This window comes from Lipotes vexillifer, unplaced genomic scaffold, assembly GCF_000442215.2.
Source record: "Lipotes vexillifer unplaced genomic scaffold, Lipotes_vexillifer_v1.1 scaffold131, whole genome shotgun sequence".
Taxonomy (NCBI): Eukaryota; Metazoa; Chordata; class Mammalia; order Artiodactyla; family Lipotidae; genus Lipotes; species Lipotes vexillifer.
In genome coordinates, this window is record NW_006782866.1 from 1,211,255 (window position 1) to 1,233,358 (window position 22,104).

Sequence of the window (22,104 nt, forward strand, 5' to 3'; positions counted from 1 at the left end):
TTTTCTCCCCACATCAAATTTTTTTTTTTTTTTTTTTTTTTTTTTTTTTCTGTACACGGGCCTCTCACCGCTGTGGCCCCTCCCGCCACGGAGCACCGGCTCCGGACATGCAGGCCCAGCGGCCACGGCCCACGGGCCCAGCCGCTCCACGGCACGTGGGATCCCCCCGGACCGGGGCACAAACCCGCGTCCCCTGCACCGGCAGGTGGACTCACAACCACTGCGCCACCAGGGAAGCCCCGACTTAGGCTATTTTTACGACCCTTAGTAAATATTCAGAGAGTACCCTGAGTTCAGGCCCTATTGCTTTTCTCTTCCTTGTCACCTCTGATTTCTTGGGGACAGAGCCTCTGGGGCCAATGTGTTGACAGTCATGTTTCCATCAGGCATGACGTCACAAATTCCTCCTTCCAGACACACTGCACATAAAGTGTACGCAGCTTCACAAATTCGAGTAGGGGTAAACGTGAAGATAAAATACGGGGACACGTATTCCAAAAGACCCCAAGTCGCTGAAACCATTAGAAACTTCACCCTGCAAACCAAGATTTATCTCAGACTCCAAGAGTACCTGCAGCTTGACTCCCAGCACCCCCGTCTTTGGGGAGAATAGTGAACTTGTTCCCTGGAGGATGGGCTGCCTTTCACTTATGAACATGACAGGCAGCCTCTAGCTTTGGGGATACGGAAATAAACAATAACTCCTGAGACAGTGTCCTGGACTTGGCCGTGTTCATGAAACAGCTGATTAAGATGAGATTTGTGGCCAAAGGCTCTGCGTGGTGGTCCCTCTGCCTCCCGCTGTGTTCCCCCCAACAGCCTGTGGGGACTGTGACATTCTCTCGGGCAGCCTGAGTCCAGACAGAGAGCAGAGAGCACAAGGGTCTCTGTCCTAGAGACAGAGCAGGGCAGTCACCTGCCCTGGATGGGCATTGTTCTGCTTCTGGCCCAATTCATGGCTTCAAAATGACCACACTAATGACACGGTCCTGGCCCCAAGTTCTACTGAAATCTCCGAGGGAGATAAAAGACATTGGCACCAGTGGATTCTGGAGTCAAACAGGGAACCAGCAGGCCGGAACCTCTTTACTCTTAAAAACAGCTTAAAAAATATGTATGCAAAGAACTATGAGGATTCAATCTTCTCTCAAAAGTCTCCTGAGTTTTCCCTTTAGTGAAAATCTGTTTCAATGATCGAAAGACTCCTCTAACACTCAAATAAAATGTTCCTTTCAACTATCCTCCCAATCCTTTGGGTCCTCCTCTTACACTCTCTGATAGAGAAACATTAGGCCCTTCTTAAACGTCGAAAAAGTAAAGTGGAATTTTGGTCACTGTGAACAATTCAACACCCAATAAATATGTATTGAGCAACTATGAAACCCATTCCTTTGACCACCCGTGTTTGAAGAATCACTTTATCAATGGGGAGAGTGGAAACTGCTCTCTCAAATCGCCTGAGCTGGTTTCCTGTCGGTTTGGGAGTCAGAACCATCCAGGAAATTTGCTAGTGGCTCTGTCTAATTAGCACTCCTGCCACCTGCAAACAACTGGTACTAAAAAAAGCTGCTGCGTTCCCGCCATTGAAAATGCCAAAAAAGACACCACCGGTTTCACTCTGAATCTTAGAATCTAATAGTTCACTGATTTGGGCAAAGAAGGAAAACACATTTTCATTTTCACCCAAAGGAAATGACTATTACCAGCAAGCAGTGTTTCAGAAACTCTCACACTGGGATGGGTCCCCCAGTCCAGGAATCCTACTCCTCTACCCTCCTGGCCCCTGCCTTCCACTCTGGCTGCTCTGGGCTCCCTCTGCCCCCCCAGGAAAAACCTCCTCATTCCTCAGGTCCAGCCTGACACCCACCCACCCATCCTGACCAGCCCCACTCTTATAGATCATCCCTTGCATCCCACAACACTTGGAGTCTTTTCCCCACATCTGAGCACTCAGTTATGCTTCTTGATAACAACTGTTGTTACCTTAGCCTCTGTCAAGAACAAGAACCAAGTACAGTAGTCCCACCTTATCTGCAGGGAATCCGTCCCAAGAGCCCTGGTGGATGCATGAAACCGCAGACAGTACCAAACCCTATAAGCACTGACTTTTTTCCTATACCAATGGGCAGGTAGAGTACACAGCGTGGATACGCTGGACAAAGGGATGATTCACATCGCGGGCAGCATGGCATGAGATTTCATCACACTACTCAGAATGGCATGCAATTGAAAACCTATGAATTGTTTCTTTCTAGAATTTTCCATTTAATATTTTCAAACTGGGGTTGGCCACAAGTAACTGAAACCACAGATAAAGGGGAGGGGGGAAATCCTGTATTGTATTTGGATGCCTCAGCCCCTTTTGGGGAACAGGCAGGGTAAAAATGAGCAGAGTGAGAAGCACACCTTGTACCTTCCCTATACTCCTGAGAGCACCCAGCACAAGGCTGAGCGTGCAGGAGGTCCTCTGCAAATGGCTGATTGCATGATTAGCATGTGCCTTTGCCACGCATCCACAGAGCAGGGTGGCCACAGTGAAAATACAGCAGCTGTGACTTCTTACTTCCTGCTTTAATCAACACCATGGGGTTGAAATGCAGGACACACAGTAGGTGCTAAATAGATTTTTATGGATTGATTAGCCACTGGAGGGACAGTGACTTATGTAGGACTTATTCATGCTTTTGATGCCAAATGGGGGTGGTTTTAGTGGAGCAGAGTCTTAGAAAAACAAAACAGCAAACACAAAACCAGACCAGCAGAGAGGCTGGCTCCTGCTCTATTGATACCCACTTCGCTCCTGGAAACAGATGTCCTCTCAGACCTGAGGGTTTCTGATGAGGCGTCCACTCTTCCAAGTGACCTGTGCATTCAGTAAACAGATGCTTTTCCCTCTTCTACATCAGCCCTCTGTGTCCTAAGACTGATTTCCAGTCCTGACTCCAGGACTGGCTGCTGATAGAGGCAAAATCAGCATCCACTGTCTTCTCCAAGGGAAAAGCACTGGGTTAATGACAAAAGAAACTGCATTTGTGTGTTGAGGATGGTGAAAAGAACAAAGGCTTTGGAACCAAGCAGCCAGACTCAAATACCAGCTCTGCCATTTACTGGCTGTGTGATTTCAGGAGGTCACCTACCCTCTCTATGACTCAGCGCTGGGGGCTGCTAACACTAATTCCACAGGTTGCTATGATCATTGACCGGGTATTGTGGGTAGAATACCTGGTACAATGGTTGGCACATTGCAGCCACTGAGTAAACTATCGTTTGTTGTGATTACTATTATAAATACAAACAGGGAGGGAAGTCCGTCTCAGCCACAGTGGGCACTCCCAGACAGTAATGCTGTGGCTTCCTCTGGTGCCTCTCCAGGTGACGGCGGCAGCCTTTCCAGAACAAAGTCCTTGTCTGATGGACTGTGCAAATAATGGTCTATGCTCTGAGTGGGAAATGCATGTTCTGCAGCATTCCAGTCTACCTCCCTGGGCCTCACAACTCCACTCCTTCACAACCCATCTGCTTGGAGCAGACACATTAGTCCTGATCTCAGAGCCCAGCTTGGGGCATCTTCGTCTGGACAGGGAGGGCTGGGTTTTGAAGCTCATGCTACAGAGCTTGATCCCGCGCTTCACGGAGGAATCTCTGACCGGGGCTGAAGAAGCTCTCACGTGTAACACGGAACAAACCGCATTTACCACGGAGAGAGATCCATGCTAACCGTGGGGCTTATCCCAAACACCACAAAGCAGGGCAGTGGAAAACCCAGGACAGATCCCAGCTACGGGCAACGTCTACACAGAGAGATCTCTTACACAACACACAGCAGATCCTCTGTATGTCACCAAGAGCCTGGGGAAACAGGGGCAGCACTTCAGGTGAAATGCAGTTCACGTCTAGACCAGAGCCGACTCTTCCTAAGTCCAAACCCAACAGTTCCTAGCTAGGCGGAGCCCCACTGCAGAGGAAGATCTCAGCTTCAGACTCTGGAAATCCTTATTTGCATTCAGGCTCTGGGGACGAAAGCAGGGTGGGGTGGGGTGAGGAGGGGGTAGACTAGCCCACTGTGATTCTACTTCACACAGCTTTTCTCATTCTCCTGACAGGCTGGCACCCGCTCCCCCCCCCGCCCCGCCCCGGCCTGGTGAGCCGTTATCAAGATCCAACCCTGAAGGCGTTGCAGCACTCTAGAACCAGCACCCCCTGGCATCACCCGGCTGGATGCAGATTCAGCATAGTCTCTCTTCTCTGATAATGCCAGCAGGGAAACTGGGAGAATCCTTACACCTTCACCTAGAGATGCAGCTGAGGAAGGATTCCTGGAGTGCGTATTTCCTGCTTTCATTTGAGGATCATTCAAAATCATGTCAGACATTATGAGTGCCTCAAATTGCCAGATTTTAACCTATCCCTTAACCCTGCAAACCTTAGCCACATTTCCATAATGTCTACACCTGTCCTATGTGCCACTGCTCCAGAATGTATCCTGGCGGACCCCACAAGCTCACAGTTGGTGGACCCATGCAGATCATTTCAGAGGACAGCTTCCTACAACATGAATGAACATTGACTCACCTGTGCCTTTGTTCTCTTTGCGTTCAGTGCTTGAAGTGTTACCTGCGACCTTTTTTAAAACCCCAAGTAATCCTCCTTTCTCCTCTATCCCACCTACATTACCCTTCAATCACTTTTCATATGCCACGTTCAGACCGTGGCATTCAAACCACATCTCGCGTTCCTCTTCAGGTTGCTGGAGGAGCTTTTGTGCCCCCACTCCCACCTGTTCCCCCTTCAAGGAACCCTCAATCACCCTTGCTTAAAGACACACCACTTCTCCTGGCTGACCCCACCATCAAGGGGGGATTCCTTGCTGCAGTGCTTTATTCTGTCCTCTCCCCATCGCCAGGCTTCACACACCAAAACTTCATTCGATTTTTTTTCTTTTTTCAGAAAATGCAGTTACTGTAATACCAATGGGCCCTTTCCCTGGTGTTCTCATTCCCTTTCACTGATGGTCCTCCTGCTACTCTCAGTAGATGATTATTATTTATCAGCCACCACACTGTACTCTGCTTCCCACAAGATATTAAAGAAGGCACAATCCTTGCACCGAGTTTACAGCCAAGGAGAGAAGAGGCCTGGATTCAGATATCACAGGAGTAAGCTGAGATTTACCAACGAACCCTCCCCATGCCCTGGCAGATGGGGCGGGGCCTGGCAGAGCCCGCCCCGGGCTGACTCCGCCCAGTTCAAGCCAAATAGCAAGCAGCTCCCTACCTTTCCACACACACCTCCCCAATTTCTACCCAGGCCTCGGGCCTCAGCGGCTTCGCCGGAGAGGCGGGCGGGGGGGGGAGTAAAGAAGGACTAGGTCTTGTTTTTGTTTTGCGGTGGGGGGGGGGGGGGGGGAGGGTTGTTGAAGCCCAGAGATGGGGGATGGGGGAAAAAGATATATTTCCTCTGAAATTCAAAACCAAATGAGGGGGAGGTAGGGGAGGAGGGAGAGGGCAGAGAATAAAAGCCAGATCTAGATCTACCAAAGAAGGGAAGACTGGTGCTGAAATGAAATGTTCTGGCACAATGGAAAGCCCGCACTGGGGCTGCCACGGGCTTCCAGCCAAACCTTTCCTATCAAGGTTGAAGTTAGGGTCTGTGTAGACAGCGTGTGGAGACGGGGAAGTGGTGGAACTAAGAAAGTCAGTGTAGACAGGGTGGGAGTCAGTGTAGACATGGAAGGCTGGGGTGGCCTGAGTAGGGGTTGTCTAAACAGAGAGGTCCTGTGGATTCAAAAGGGTCAGTGTAGACAGGAAAGTGCGTGTACACCGAGGAAAGTCGAGGGTCGGTGGCCAGGATTTACAGGGCTAGCCGTGGTTCTTCAGAGATTTGGACAATTCCTGCTCCTTACCGTGGCTGGAGTGTCATAGGGAGGGCGGAAGCTGAAAGACGATTGGACTTTTCGTTCTCAAACTTTTCCGCCAGTTTCCTCAGGTGTTGAGAGAGGACGTGGAGCTCGCCTCGGTCCCGTCAGCCAACCCTGGGCGGGCGGGGCCGGGAGGCCGGGGCCCAGGAGCTGGGGCCACGCGCCGTGCATCTGCCGGGCGCGGCCGCCGAGCCGGGAACCACCGCAGGGGGGCGGGGACGGCGGACGGACGGACGGACACACCCGCAAGCACTCCGTCCGGGCCCGGCGCGCGGCTGCTGGGTATCCCTCGGGCCCCGGGAGCAGCGCTGGGTGCCCTGCCGGGGTCGCCCCGCCTCCCCCACCCTCCGCCCCCGCCCACTCGGGCGCCCGTGATTGGCTCCGCCCGCCCCTGGCTGCACGCCGCAGCCCGCCTCCCTCGCAGCTAAAGCAGACGGTACCCGGAGCGGAGCGAGCCAGAAGGGAGCATGGTCCCCGCGCCGCGGCCGCGCCAGCCCCCGCGCCGCCGCCATCCCCGCCGCCGCGGATCTAGCTGCAGCTCCAGCCCCGGCCCCGGCTCCGCAGGGCCCGCCCGCAGTCCCGGCGGCCGCCGCGCCTGAGTGCAGCCCCCGCCCGAAGCCCGAGCCCCGAGCCCGGAGCCAACCCTAGCCCCGCGGCCGCCGCGGCTGCGGGGAGAGTAGGGGGGGCGATGCTGCCGGAGCCGCCGCCGCCGCCGCCGCCTCGGTGAGAGCCGCGCCGCGCCGCGCGTAGCCGCACAGGCTGACAGGCAGAAGGACTGACTTCCCTCTCTTGGGCATCCTTCCTGGGCTGCCGGGAGGCGGCGGCGGAGGAGGAGGAGAAGGAAAAGGGGGAGAAGGCGGAGAGCAGGAACGCGAGGAGGTGGACCTGGATCCGTTTCTCCTGGCCAGGACCCGAGCGGCCCCAGCTACAGCTACCCGCAGGCGCCGTCCCCTATCCATCAGCCCTCCTGCGCCCACTCGCGACCCCAGGCTCTCTGCGCGTCGGACCGGGGCCAGAGCCGCGCGGCCGGAGGTAAGAGCCAGGCTAGGGCGCCAAGGATGCGGCGCCGGGGACCCAGGGTCCTGGAGGCTGCGTGGGGCCGGGCCGGGCTTGGGAGCGGGGCCCGAGTACCCGGAACGCTGGGCTCGGCTCCCGCGGCGGCGGCGGCGGCGGCGGCGGCGGCAGGAGCCTCCCGCGTCTGGACTCGCAAGGCTGCAGGAGCCCTTGCGCCTGCGCTGCTCCAGGAGGGGGGGGAAAGGCGGCGGGGGGGGAAACTTCCTGCCCCCGGGTGTGTATGCACAGGGGCTGCCCGAGGCCAATGTCGCTGTGGTAGGGGGCGCTGGAAGCGAGTGTGACCCCCCCCAGCCGAGGCAGCTCTTCGGCTGGGCCCGACAGCATGCGTCCCTCTCCAAGCCACCTCCCCTGAGCGGCCCAGGGCCCGAGCCGGGCTGGGGGCCAGGAAGAGGCACCGGAGGGCTGGACCCTGGGGGCGGCCACGCGTCTGGCCTTTGGGGAGGTGCGCGCCTCTGTGCAGCGGGAAGCCAGGTTGGGGTTTCTGATCCCTCCCGTCCTCAGACCCGCATTTGGGGACCTGGTCTCTTCACTCAATCCCAAGTAACTTTCGAGGTAGAGGAGCGAGAAAACCACAGGGAGGAAGCCCATACAGACCTTGTTGTGACCCGCCTTCCCTTAACGCCTTGTGGGTGCCAGCGTGTTTGAGGGGGGCACGGAAAGGAGAGCGTACGGGGCTGGTGAAGCAGCTAGGATGTGTGTTGGGTGGGGAGGGGTTGTTTATGTGCGGGATAGTGTGGACGGGGAGATGTGTAATGTGGGAGTGTGGGCGCGCGCCCCGACTGCCGCGGGAGGTGCCAGGTGGCAGAGGGCTCACGTCCGGGTCTCTGTGGCCTGGAGCGAGCCGAGAGCGCGAGGGTTATATGCGGTCGCGGCGCGGTTGCGGACGCTGGGCAGTGCGGGCTCTGGGCCCCGAGGGAGGGGAGAGCTCGCCCGGGGTCGGGAGAGCAGTGTCGAGAGCCCGGATAGGTCCGAGGCAGCTCCCGGGCAGGTCGGGTCTGCGTTGGCTGGGGAAGGCGAAGACGCGCTGGCTGCCTGCAGCCAACGGTGATGGGGCCAAAGCGCGAGTCTCGGATGCCTGGGTCCGCTAGCTGAGAAGCCAGTTGTCGTTCCTGAGCTCTGGAACCCAATGGTAGACATGGTCAGTTGGTGGGTCCCCCCGCGGGTCCCTAGGGAGCCGCCGCCTTTGCCATCCCTGCCGCTCTGCAAACGCTCTCCTCTCTACGGTGCTTGCGCCGCGGCGCGCCCGGGGCGAATCGTGGGCGCAGGTATTTATGCAGCATTAGACGAGACCTCGGCGCTGGAGGGACGGGACCGCTGAGGACGCCAATCTGCTGCCGCCCGCGAAACTTCCACTTCGTCAGCTCAGGGAAAGTCAGGCTCCACTGCTGCAGGCTCCAGCCTCTCACCAGTCGAGCTATGCTGAGATTCGGACTCCTCTTGCAGTGACAGATCTGTCCTGGTTACAGCTGTATTTACCCTAATTTCAGTCGCTTTAAAGTCATCTGTCTACTCACTACAGAGTTCCTTTTCTTGCCATGCGGTCTTATCTCCAGCTCAGCCCTGGGAGGGCAGATTTAAGGAATTTCGGTTTAGGATGAATGACAGCAGATTTTATTAGCCCACCTCATTCGTGATGTTTTTAAAAATTACAGTGGAGAGTGCAGAGCTACTTTTTCACTTTTGGCGGGGGGAGGGCATGATGAACAACTTTATCGATTGTTCATCCCGACTCTTGGCCAAAATGTCGGATAATTCACAGGTGAATACTTTAAAGGCTGGTTGGCATGCATTTATTTGAGTAGTCACATATTCTGGGCATTTATACTAGTATGGAGCTGTGTGCCACTGGTGAATACAGTCTCCGTCGGGTACATTGTTCTGAGTGCACTTGATTTATCATCCTGCTATAAATCAGGGAATTACTAGCATATGTGCCCTTAAACTCTATATGAATTTAATGGCATTTAAATTGGTTTATGGGCTGATGTATTTAACCAATTTTAATAACTTTTCTGCACAAACATCTTATAAACCGTATTTGTCTGTGATTAAGAAAAACATTTTCTTCTGTTCAGTCTCTCCATTTCTAGCACAGTTAACAGAAATTTATAGGTCTCCAACTTTCATTTGCAAGCAACAATCCAAACGAAATACCTAGAGTTGTACTGAAATAAAATATCCTATGGTAGCCATGGTAACAAATAGATTAAGGGTTACTGGTTTTCATGTGTATGTGAAGGAAGTGAGGAATCTAGGTTGTGTCTTTTTAATTATGCTTCTAATGAGTGGTGGTCATACTTCAAATACTCAATGCGGGAGATAAACAAGACTGAGAATTCAGTTTTGTGAGAGGTTTATTGGAACAAAGACTAGTAGAGCCCAAGAGAATGACTTCTGCTAACTGCAGCTCCTCATATCCAAAAAGCAAATGGATAAAACCTTTTTTGTTTTTCAAGTAGGTGAGAATTGAGTTAGTCCCTTTAAGAATAGAAAATTTATTTTCTAAAAGAAAAGGAACCTTTAAATCCAGCCCGTGTTTTCTAGGAATAAACATGTTAGAAGTGTGGATGTTGGTGTGGATTGTCACAGTTGTTATCAACACCTGTCAATCTAAGTGAGGCATATCATTAGTGTATTCAGATCTTGCCTATTTCAATATTCATGCATTTCCATGGTGATCCGTTCCATTTTTGTTTACTTAGTCAACCTTATAAATCTTTGGCATCAATTTCAGTTGTACCATCTTTTTTTCTTGCATTTATCAGTTGATTTGACTGCAAATCATTCCCAGTTTAAAGCATTTTCTTTTTTTTCCTCTCTCTATCTGCTAGTTCCCAAAAGTTTACACTATTCCTGGTTGCAGACAGATATAAAAGGGTTAAATTTTTTTAATCGACTCAAATAACACCACTGATGCTAATGTAGTTTTTTAGCATCTCATTTGATATGTGTGTGTGCATGGGGGTTTTTTTGTTTGTTTTTCTTTTTTCTTCCAGCAGCCTTACCCTAAAGCTTTCTCACTTTATGGCCTGGAGATGTCAATCCAACCCAGCAGAATTGACTAAAGGTTTCCCTCTCTCCCTTCCTTCTTTCCTTCCCTCCTTCCTTCTTTCCTTCTTTCCTTCTTTCCTTCCTTCCTTCCTTCCTTCCTTCCTTTTTTCCCCTCCTACCCTGTTATGGTTCAAGGATTCTTTATGTCTTCAGCTGTATCTGGCTTAAACAGACTTCTGGACTTTGTGTGCTGGAAAAAGCCTGTCCTCCTAGGATCTTTTCTCATCCAGTAGTAGCCAAAGACAGAAGGTTCTGGAGCATCTGAGGCTTTTTCTGAATAACGATATATGTTTAGTCACAGCATATAGTGTCTCTAGGATCATTGTAACATTGTTAAGTTCACTGAACAGGAAGCTTTGCTTAAGAGTGATGATTTTGCTCACCTGCTTTCAACTTTGCTTTCTAATGATGCAGTCCTATGCTAATCACACCCTGTATATTTCAGAAATATCAAGGCAAGCATTAGCACGCTACTGACTTATTAGGATCAGGCAAAATAATTGGAGCACTTAAGTTCAAAGTCAGATGGAGAAAAGGAATTATAACCAATCTTGTGATTCTGTAATCGGTCAGCTAAGTGCTTACTTGGGGGTAGGGGGAGGAATAAACACCATGAATAAGAAATCCAGCCTTTGGTTGTGGTGGGTGAGGCTAAACCAAAGCAGAAACCGTGTAGGATGACTGGAGAATAAGAAATCTCTTTGCAGGGAATTCCCTGGTGGTCCAGTGGTTAGGACTCAGTGTTCTCACTGCCGGGGCCCAGGGTTCAATCCCTGGTGGGGGAATTAAGGTCCCGCAAGCGGCGTGGCAAAAAATGAAAGAAAGAAAGAAAAGAAATCTCTTTGCAGACAAATCACATGTAAACCCAAATGTTTAGAAACTGGAAGAATGTAGTTTATGCAGAAGATGGTCGTTTGTTATTACTCAGGAAATCGGGATTCATCTCCTAACATGCTAAAAAAAAAAATAGTCTGAATAATTTTGGTTAAGAAGGAAAAGTGTGTCAGAATTTTTTACCTGCCTGCTGAGATCAAGATGACTCTGAAAGCAAACTCTGGTTCTTCCTACAACAGCTACCCGCTTACTTTCCTGAAGTCCTAGGTCAGAAAGGTAGTCTTCTGCTTTCTTTAAGGAAATCACTTGAAAACAGGGAAATTGAAGCTGCAAAAAAAAAAAAAAAAAAAAAAAAAAAGAGGTAGGTTGATCATTGAAAGTAGCAACACAATTATTTGTGAAATAAACTTTATTGTCTTGGGGCATCTCCACCTTCAGGGAAGGAAAGGGAAGATCTCTCATTTCGCATGAGAGAGGATAACTGCATGAAATTCACATGGTTCAGACTCTTGACTGTAGCAGGTGGTGATGATTCAGAAACTAGAATAGTGATGGTTGAGCATTGTGAAAGTGATGTGGTTTGGGCCAAGAGGTCAGCTCCCCAAACATGTGATGGCTGTCATTGGCCCCACAGGTGTCGATTTTTTGTAATTATTTTCTAGAGTTTTGAAATTTTTAAATCATTGACTCTTTTAAGGATATATGCATGTATTATGTATATACATACATATATACAAATACATTATATATAAAATATGTATATATACACACATATATACAGATATGTATTCTGCCACTTTATTTTTTTTTAATTGTGGTAAAAAGAAACACATAACATAAAATGTATCATCTTTACCATTTTTAAGTATACAGTTCAGGAGTGCTGGTATTTATATTGATGTGCAATGGATATCCAGAACTTTCTCATCATGCAAAACTGAAACTCTATGCCGATTAAGCAGCAGCTGCCCATTTCCCCCTTCCCCATTCCCTGGCAACCACCATTCTACTTTCTGTTTCTATACATTTGACTACTTTAGATATCTCATGTAAGGAGAAATCTTACAGTACATGTCTATGAACATGGGTGTGCAGATATCTCTTCAAGATCCAGCTTTCATTTCTTTTCCATATATACCCAGAAGAGGGATTGCTGGATTCTCCCACTTTTTACATGGATATGTTACACTGATCCTCTGTTTAAGAGACATGGTGAAAATGTAGTCAACAGAATACAGTCAGAGGAAGAATGCAGTAGATGTGACTGACATTTGTTCTTCCTTTACTGTGGGTACATTTCCTCACAAGTCTCTCCAACCGCTTATGTTTTGCTTTTAGGGCTTGCCTGAGTTGCAGCGATATGGCACAGTGGGTAAAGGCATGGGGCTTAGTGTCATAGTTGAAGTCCAGTGTCTGGTGCCTACTAGCTGTGTGACCTTGGAAAGAGCCTTAATCTCAGTATGCCTCCATTTTCTTTTATGAAAATGGAAGGAATAATCATGGTCAAGATAACTCCGGTAAAACCTGCATCACAGTGTCTGTCTGGCCTAGAGAAGTGCTCTGGAAAGGAGAACTTCAGTCAAGTAGTTGTGATAGAAAAGGCAGCAGCAACCCCTGGAGATCTCAGAAACCATAGACACCTATCCTGTTAAATTTGATCATACAGGTTTTCGTAATATGCCAGGGTGTATATAAATACATTGTATTCTGTGAGTCTCATTAGCAGGACTTATTCTGAAACGAGATTTGCATCACAGTTACAAAAGTTAAAAATATCCTTGAGTGGATTTGATATATGAACTTTTAATTCCATTGTTAGTATCATAATTTTAGAGTTGATGTGGATTTTAGAGGTCAGTTAATCTATTATTCAATCACCAAACCTGTATCAAGCCCCAATAATATAATAATAATAGCTTCCAGTTATGGCTGACCACTATATTTTAGTGCTTTACATACATTACCTCTAATCCTCATATCAATGCTGAGAGGTAGGGATTATCCACATTTTGCAAATGAAGATGAGGCTCAGAAACATAATCAGCTGGCCCAAGGCCATGAATTGTACATCTGGGTTTGAACCCACATCCGTCAACTACCAGTCTGTCTTGTCTTTTCGGTGTGTGTATGGTGGGGCGGGTGTGAGACTCCAGACTGGGTCTCGATGCATTTGCACCACTACACGCTGCCCGCTATGCACCAGGTACCGCGCTGTCTGTGCTAATTAACATTTTAAGTAAAATAATTCTACTAGAGGGAACGTGAACTTTAATAAGAATATTGACCAGGTCCAACATTCACAGTACTTTGGGATTTGCTTACCTGCTTCCATTTCCTCTGTCTCCTGGAACGCTAAGGAGAAAAACTTTTAGATGTTTGAATGGCAGCTGTTTCCATGTTGAGCCAGTGTTACACTAAATAGCGAAGTAAGGAGTAGAAACAATGTAGAGAGGATTAAGGATACATCCAGGACTGCTGAAGACTGATCTGGGTGTGTTCACTTTTGAATCCCAGTGCCTAACACAGTGCCTGGCACAAAACTTGATAGTAAAACTATTTGCCTGGATAAATTTATGCCCAGAGAAGGTGTCAGGTAATAGATATCAAAGGCTACTTTTTGGAGTTCCTTTTCACTCAGTTAGCTGTGTAGCTGTATCTTCATGGTTTTTCATTGTCTGGAATTTTAGATGCTATATTTGGGCATACATCTATTAAATACGCTTGTTGATGAATTCTAACTAATCTAAATGGAATCTTTTAGGATTTATGACTTGAGACTTTAAGACTAATTTTCTTGGAGCTTCTTCATCCCAGTGATAACTCGAATCTATTTGGCACTTGTGAGAGTCGACGCAAAGTCCGTCCTAGTCCGTCCTTCATACTACACTTACTCGTGAGGTGTTGTCCCCACTTAGATTTTTTAATTTGTGGCATTTCATAAAAGCATTGTCTTAAGGGAAAATAAAACACCTTGCAATCATAGAGACCACTATGAAAGGGCAATAACACTGTATTTTCCAATTTCTGTCCTATTTGAATTCTTTGGTGCAGGGGTGGGGGCGGGTTGGTTGGTTGGTTTTGGAGATGGATGAGAGGATGTGAACAGAAACTGGGGTGGACACCACAAAGATGTGTCTGCTCCCTGTTTTAACTCTTCTAACCCTCACTCAGGCAAGGAATGACTTCTCCAGTTTGAGATTCACTGGGAGAAAGGCATGGCTACAGTGCCTTTGACTGAACTTGTAACTGAGTGATCCCACAGGAAATGATGCTGGGTGAGGGTGAGGTTCTGCCCCACCACCTCCCGCTTCCTTACTCCTGGGCTTGTCTCTCCCCTCAAGGTAAAATCAGGCAGGAGGCTTTCTGTTTCTTCAGGCATCCCTGCAAAGCTCTTAGAAGCAGGGTCAGTGGTGGGGACGATGAGGCACAAACAGACAAGAGGACTTTCTGTCTTGTGAAAAGCAAAAGCTTAGGCCAAATTAGAGACCTAACAGTTGCCAGATCATCCCTGTTTTCCTTTTGGATATTTAGCAACATTGAGAAGTAGTGGGGAAAGGTGAAACGTGCATTTTAAAAAACAAAACAAAAACTTACCTTTCTCTTTTATCTTCTCTTTTCAAATTTCCAGCTTTAAGCATTTGCTTTCGGATCAAAACTGCAGCCGAACTTAGCCTCCTAAGGAACTTTAATGATATATTCATCTCCTGGAGCTTCTAAACGAGTATAGACACAGTAACTGTTTACTGAGCAGGTACAATGGAGAGAACGGTTCCTTTCATGCGGCATCTCTTTTGTTGCTCACCTTGTGATGCGGGTGGCATTATTCCCATTTTGCAGATGAGTTCTAGAGAGAGCATTTGCCTGAGGTCAGATCAACAAACACGGGTGGCTGGGTGGGTTAAAGGAATGCACAAGCCTGGCCTCCAGACTACTGCCAACCTCTAAAGAAGGGAGAGAGCCAGTATTCCCTTTCATACAGAATATAAATTGCTTATTTAGGGCTTCCCTGGTGGCGCAGTGGTTGAGAGTCCGCCTGCTCACGCAGGGGACGCGGGTTCGTGCCCCGGTCCGGGAAGATCCCACGTGCCGCGGAGCGGCTGGGCCCGTGAGCCGTGGCCGCTGAGCCTGTGCGTCCGGAGCCCGTGCTCCGCAACGGGAGAGGCCACAGCAGTAAGAGAGGCCCGCGTACCGCGAAAAAAAAAAAAAAAAATTGCTTATTTAAATAACAATATATACACACTTAGCCACATTGCTCACTGATTACCACAGTTGACATAATAAGTTGAGGTCCAGCTAATTTTATTTTAAGCCTTGAAATAAACCTGAAAGTGAGGCCCGTCAACATGATTTCAAATTCCTTCACACTTAAACTCACTGCCATCATCGTTTGTAAACTGAACAAAAGTTTGATTCTGAGTTTATCTTGAAGGCTTAGGTCTAACTGACTACATGTCCTTGTGGTCAGAAGGCTTCTTAGGGTGCCCTGACTTACATGGTTGAGAATCAAATATTCGAGGATTAAATGGCTTCCTGTTTACAGTGCTTAGAACAACACCAGGCATATCATAACTGCTGTCTACATGTATGGGTGGGTTGGTTTCTGCTCCAGATCATGTGAACAAGTGGTTATTTCTGGATTCATTTTGGGAATCACGACCTCCTTGAAGGCAAGGACCAGCTTTGTCTTTTGGCCTTGGACTTTACACATGTTGGGTACTCACTGTTCAGATGCCCTGAGATGTGGCCCTGACCATGAGCTCCCAGCCAACTCAGAAGCCTGTGGCATGTGGAGAGCAGGTAGAAGTTCAGTGAGGATCTAGTCCAGCAGTTTCCTGTGAAGTTCTGAAAGACAGAGCACAGGGGAAGAACCTGATCCTGAATGCTACCACGGGCATCCATGCAGTTCCACCCGGGCACCTAGGTTGGGCACTGCTGCTGCTGGCCAGGCTATCCAGACCAGTAGAAAATGATGCCACTCTAGCCCTGGTCCTCATGCTGCCAGACCGCAAATCAGTTACCAGTCTGAGACAAGATAAAACGGGAGTAAGCATTTAGAAACTTCTGTTGCATTTGGCACTGCCTTGACAGCCAAGAGCATGATCCTTGGGCTTCTCTCATTGAAGGTGTGGACCAGTCTGGGGCCACATCACACTCCCAAGAGCGGTATGTGGTGTGAGCTGTGGTCTAGTCGTGCATGCTAAGACCACATTTTGGTTCTTAACAGATTGGAGATACAAATAAAACCCCCAAACCTGGTCTTTCACCACAGATAGGGGTAGTGGGCAGCGTGGGAGCCTAGATGCAGTTGTCTTGCCAAAGCACGTGCAGTGATTTTCTAAAGCTCTGATCTGGAATCCCTCATCAGTGAGGCCAACCTTGCCACCTTTGGGACAACAAGCAGACTGAATTTTGGCGAGTCTGTCAGTGCTCACTGTAGCGGGGGGCGGGGGGGGGCTGCCTGATCTGTTCTGTCCAGAAAATGATTACCATGTTGGGTGGGCTGTGAAGAGGGGCATCAGCTCTGTGTTTATGTGCATCCCCAGTCGTTTCCCTGATGCTGAGTGAGAGCTCAGGGTCTTAGCTCAGGAACCTCATACCCACATTCGTATGAGGCCATTTTGTTGCAATTCTGCACTGTTTTGACTTCTTGAGCCGTGTGTAGGTTATTTCTGCCGTTGAATTAGCTTACTTGTTTGGGGTAGGCTATTTTGCCATTGAACTAGCCTGTTTGGTTGATCTGAAGAACTATAAGATGACCATACTCTGATTCTGGCTTTCCAAACCAAAAGCCAGGGCCACCGAATTTGGGAAGTGTCAGTGCCGCATTCGGCAGCCAGATTAGTGAGACCCGGAGGCTGCACGCAGCAAGTGTGGCTGATCTTGCTAGCGAAGAGCCTGCTGTAAGTGGAGTGCTGTAATCTATTCGTTTCATGCTGTTCCAACCAGCTTTAATCATCGAAACTTGAATAATATTCAAACTGTGAAAGGAACCTTTTTCTTGCTGAAACCTAGGTGTGCCAAGTAGACGCTCTGAAGCTCCTCAATCTACAGATCTATGGCAACACACTGCAGGGGGAAAAAAAAAAGAGGAGTACCTGGGTTGCTTCATGCCCTGTGGGAAAACTGCCTTTTTCCACAATTAAATGGCACTAAGATCTAAAATTTCCTCCTTTGCCCCCAAGGAGAAGAATGATTTTCATGGAAACCATGCTTCATGGAAGTCACTTTTTTCCTCTCCATGAACTCACCACCTCTCTTGTAACTGAAGGGACATTTTTTTTCACTGGCCCCAGGTCTCCAACAGGGTCTGCCCTGGCACCCCTGGGGGAGAGGTCTGACAGTGCAGAGGCCCATGGGGCTTTCTGGAGGGAGGGGATGTGGGTTGTGTGACCTGGAAGGCACCAGCGACTGGGGACTGGGATGTGAGGGGAAGGTCACAGGCAGCAGTGGGGAGACTAATAGGAAAGCAGCTCTGGCTAAGGTAAAGCCACACAAACCATTATCCTGTGGCAAGGGCTCCAGCCCTGCATTTCCAGATGGGCTGTGGTGACAGCCCCTGCCTCTCCCATGCTCTCTCCCTCACATCCCCCAGTGAAAAGGGCATTCCAGAGCCACCACCCTGCTCAGGTTCCCACCTAGGAATTTAAAACTTCTCTCCCAGATTCTGCAGAAAGCACAAAAAGCCCTCTTTGTTGGTGAGGACTCCTGGGGAGGTCACAGGGGTGGGGTGGGTACTCACTGAACTGTGAAGTCACAATTCGAGAGCTGTAACTGTCAGCTGTTTTTATTCCAGGTATGCCTCCCAGGACGTCTGGTCTTCAGAAACGTTTTTTTGATATCTGGACTAGACACCAAGGCCAGGTATAATCTCCTTGGTCCTAGGAAAAGGGTCAGGCAGTTGCCTGTCTGACTCTTGGCTCCTGTGCTCTGTGTGATCAAGGGACCATTGGGGGTAGGGACAGGGACATGAGATTGACATCTAGGGACTGAGCATGTGACGGTGGGAAGGGCGAGACTGGGTTCTCAGTCCTGCACAAAGTTACAAATAAAACTTATTTACTTTGAACTCAACAACAAACAAACAGCTCGATGTGAAAAATGGGCAAAGGGCTTGAACGGACATTTCTCCAAAGAAGATATACCAATCACCGACAAGCACATGAAAAGATGCTCAACACCACTAATCATTAGGAAAATGCAAACCAAAACCCTGATGAGATATCATTTCACACCCATTAGGATAACTATTATTTTTTAAAAATAGAAAATAAAAAGTGTTGGTGAGGATGTGGATAAAGTGGAACCCTTATGTGCTGCTCATAGCAATATAAAATGGTGTGATCACTAAGGAAAACAGTATAGAGATTCCTCAAAAAATTAAATATACAATTATCGTACAATCCTGTAATTCTGCTTCTGGGTATATACCCAAAAGAAGTGAAAGCAAGGACTCAAATAGATATTTACATACCCATGTTCATAGCAGCATTATTCACAATAGCCAAAAGGTGGAAGCAACCCAAGTGTTCATCAATGGGTGAATGGGTATGTAAAATGTGATATAGTCATACACTGGAATATTACTCAGCCTTACAAAGAGGAAGGAAATTCTGACACATGCTACAACATGGATGAACCTTGAAGGCATTATGCCAAGTGAAATAAACCAGTCATAAAAAGACAAATATTGTATGATTCCACATCTGTGAGACACCTAGAGTTGTCAGATTCATAGAGACAGAATATAGAATGGTGGTTGCCAAGGGCTGGGGGAGAGGGGAATTAAAACTGTACCCACTAAACAACCCACTGTTGTTTAGTGGGTACAGTTTTAATTTGGGAAGATGAAAAAGTTCTGGAAATGGATGGTGGTAATGTTTGCACAACAGTGTGACTATATTTAATGCTGCTGAACTGTACACTTAACTGGTTAAAATGGTAAAATTTATATTATATATTTTTACCACAATAAAAAAAAAAAAGACTTCTAAACATATTCCAAATTGGCTCTCCTAATAAATTCTTTAAACAATTTGCTTAGGGGGGAAAAAGGCATTTACTTCAACAGTTCATCAGTTTGAGCGCCTGCCGCGTACCTTGCCCTTCGCTGGGCATTGTATGTATGTATGTGTTTTATTTGAGGTATAATAGCTGAAGCAATACAATAAAATCCACAGATCTAAAGTGTTCAGTTCACTGAGTTTCGATAACTGTGTATACCTGTGTAGCCACCATCCAAAACAAGAGGTAAAACGTTTTCGTCACCCCAGAAAGTTCCCACATGCCCCCTCCAAGCAATCCCCCTTCTCCTGACCATTTTCTGATGTCTGTCATCAGAGATGAGCTTTGCCTGCTGTGTGACTTTGTATGATCCGAAGCATGTGGTGTGTACTCTGGTGCCCTCTGGCTTCACTCAGCGTACCCCGGGCACCACTTATTCATCTTGACACTTACCCCAGTAGTTCGTTCTTTATTGCTAAGTAGTGTTCCATGGTGTGTACCAGGGTTGGTGTGTCCACTCTCCTGTGGATGGACGTTGAGTGTTGCAGTGTTTGGGGAGAGTTGGCAGCGAGTGAGGATGTTAGCTGGCCAACTGGGAGTGTCCCCACAGATTGGCGTTGTAATATAAGCTCTCCGTGCAGGGGGGTTTCCTACGAGACTGGCAGCTTACCCGGAGTTGAACAGTCTGCAGGTCCTGGCATTTGGGTGATTTACACTAAAAGTATGGCACCCACTGGACCAGATACTCATGTTGCTACTGGTCAGCTTTCTCCCTTGAAGGTGCGTCACACAGGAAGCTGAGTCTCTTATCGGGAGGCTGCTTGGTGACTGTGCCCTGGGGACAGGAAGTTGGTGGATGGTCTTAAAGGTCAGTGTCCTTGAGCAGTGACTGCACCTCCTCAGCTCAGGCGGCCACCTGCAGAACTGACTGGATCCCAGGGGGTAGGGGTAGGGGGTAGGGACTAGGGTGACCGCTCCCCAGCTCGGCCCCTTCCTCTCTGGTTTGCAGCTTCACAGCTGGTTGACACATTCTTTCTGCAGCCAAGTGAGTGCCTTTAGCCTGAGACTGTAGCGCAGGAGCTATTCTTGCAAGAGCTGTCCTTCCGGTGACCTTGCCCTCTCTGTTGTGACCCATTCTCCAGTGAGTCTGCAGTCTGACTCTGAGATCAGCGTCCCCCACTTCCACATTTCTGGGCAGCATCTCAGCTCCTGAAGTAGCAGTGAGGCCTTGTGCCCACAAGCCATGGCCTTTGCTGCCAGGGAGGTCAGGCCTCAGCATCCTAGCAGGGCCACCTAGAAATGGCGAAATCCTAGGCAAGTTACCTCATCTCTTGGAACATAGCCACCTCATATAATGACACTAATAATAGCTTTGCTGCCCTATGTACTGCCCGTAACAGGACTGTAAGGTGGGGGGGCGAGGTAATTCTTGCCTTCCAGGAATGCACACAAAGTACATCTGCGTGAAAGCTGAGTTCACTTGTCTCCCCTGTGTCCACATTCCTGGGCCATGCATCATCGCATGACTTGGAGAGCACGGGGTGCTAACTGGAACTGTTGCCTCCCGTGGAAAGCTGGGGGAACACAGGCCGATGAGGGTGTGGTGGTCGCTGGGAAGCCCCCTGGAGCAGGGCAGTGGGAGGACCTCCCAGGGCAGGTGTGCTGGTGATGGTCGCCCTCCCTCCATTCAGGTGCCTCCCTTTGAATACCCCGGACCCCCGTCCCCAGTCCACCAGCTCACAAGCTCAATACAGCTAACAAATCTACTCTCCCCTGTGAGAGGTAGGCTGGGAAGGCCAGCTTGGGTTTGCACTGTGATTTCTAAAGGATGAAGTGCTCTGAATTCACCTCTGAGAAGCGTTGGTGGCACAGCTGGGAGTCGTGTGAGCCCCACAACTGTGTGGTCGGCTCCCTGGCCAGGGCCCATGGTGCTGATGCTCCTGGGACAGGGGAATGGGGCATGGAGCCCATCTCAGCAAGCCAGGGCCTGATGAGTCGTGCCTACCCACCCGTGGGCACAGGGAACTGAGCCCCTGATGTGGCTGGAGAGGAGGAAGGTGCGCTGGAGACAGAGGGACTGTCAGCTGGCCGAGGAGCCACTCTGGCCAGGCTGAGGCCACCCTTGGATCCCCCCTCCCCTCTTCCATCTCTAGAATGCTTGTCCATCTCTCTGCCCAGTTCAGACCCTGCCCATCCTTCATGGCTTCCTCTGGGATGAGCCCGTGACCCAGGTTCTCCAGGTAAACGCTTCTTAGGGGTCCCCAGCTGACCGTGTGCTCCTGGAGGATTGATCGCCTCAGCTTGCATTTATATTCCTTTGTTGATTTTCCTCTAAGAGTCTAGGCCAGTGCTGGGCACATGTCACAGTTTGATCGAGTGAGCCCCAGAGCAGGGGAATGCCATCTAAGACGTGCCAGTGAGAGGCAGAGCTGAAACTGGAGCCCCAAATCCTAGAACATGGAAACAGCATCCCGAGTGTGCAAGGAGGGGTGGGAGCGGCGGGTCTGGGTGAGAGATCCTCTCCTGTGAATCCTGTGCTGTTTCAAGCCGTGCTGGGTGAAAGAGTGCAAACGCGGGGGAATTTTCTCTCTCTGCCTTGGTTATTGTCACATGCAAGCAGGGATGATTTCCTAAAATGTGTGACTAGATAAGGGATCCCTTCACCAGGATGTGAAATGACTGTGCATTCAAACCTGAGCCACGAAAGATGATCTTTGCTCCATTTTTCCTGCGCACCACACATGAATCTTCCCAGGACACTAACCCGCGTGCTCATCTGGAGGCCTCGGGGCTTGGGGTCACTGGTGAAAGCGCAGCCTGGAATGGCTCCCGGGTGTTGCCCATGCGCACTCCCCCTCCACTGTCTTCTCCCCCGACCCGGGTTTGTGTCTCCCCTCTGCCCAGTGATGCACTGACACAGCCTGGTTTGTCTCAGGAGAAAATCTGTCCTCAGAGTACGTGTTTGGGTACTGGGGTGGAGTTGGCAAAGAGGTGGCATGAAGAGCATTCCTTGCCTTTCTTCTGATCAGGAGACTACAAGGAAAAATACAAAACACTTCTTGGAGCATTGAGAGCAAAATTTTTAGAGTGACTTTATCATGAGTTTGTTTATCATGAGAATCGTTTTTTAAAAGGAAACTTGGTTAATGAAAAGAAATCAGGGACATATTATATATATATATATATATATATATATATATATATATATATATATATATATATATATA

General features: G+C 49.0%; 1 protein-coding gene across 1 annotated transcript in view; it reads left to right on the forward strand.

The window, feature by feature from the left end:
* The first annotated feature begins 6,577 nt into the window (after positions 1–6,577).
* The window catches only part of KLHL29 (kelch like family member 29), a 320,144-nt gene continuing 304,617 nt past the window's right edge, over positions 6,578–22,104 (forward strand). Inside the window, exon 1 of the mRNA XM_007455490.1 lies at positions 6,578–6,949. The gene's annotated coding sequence lies outside the window, so the exon portion shown is untranslated. The remainder of the gene's footprint in view (positions 6,950–22,104) is intronic.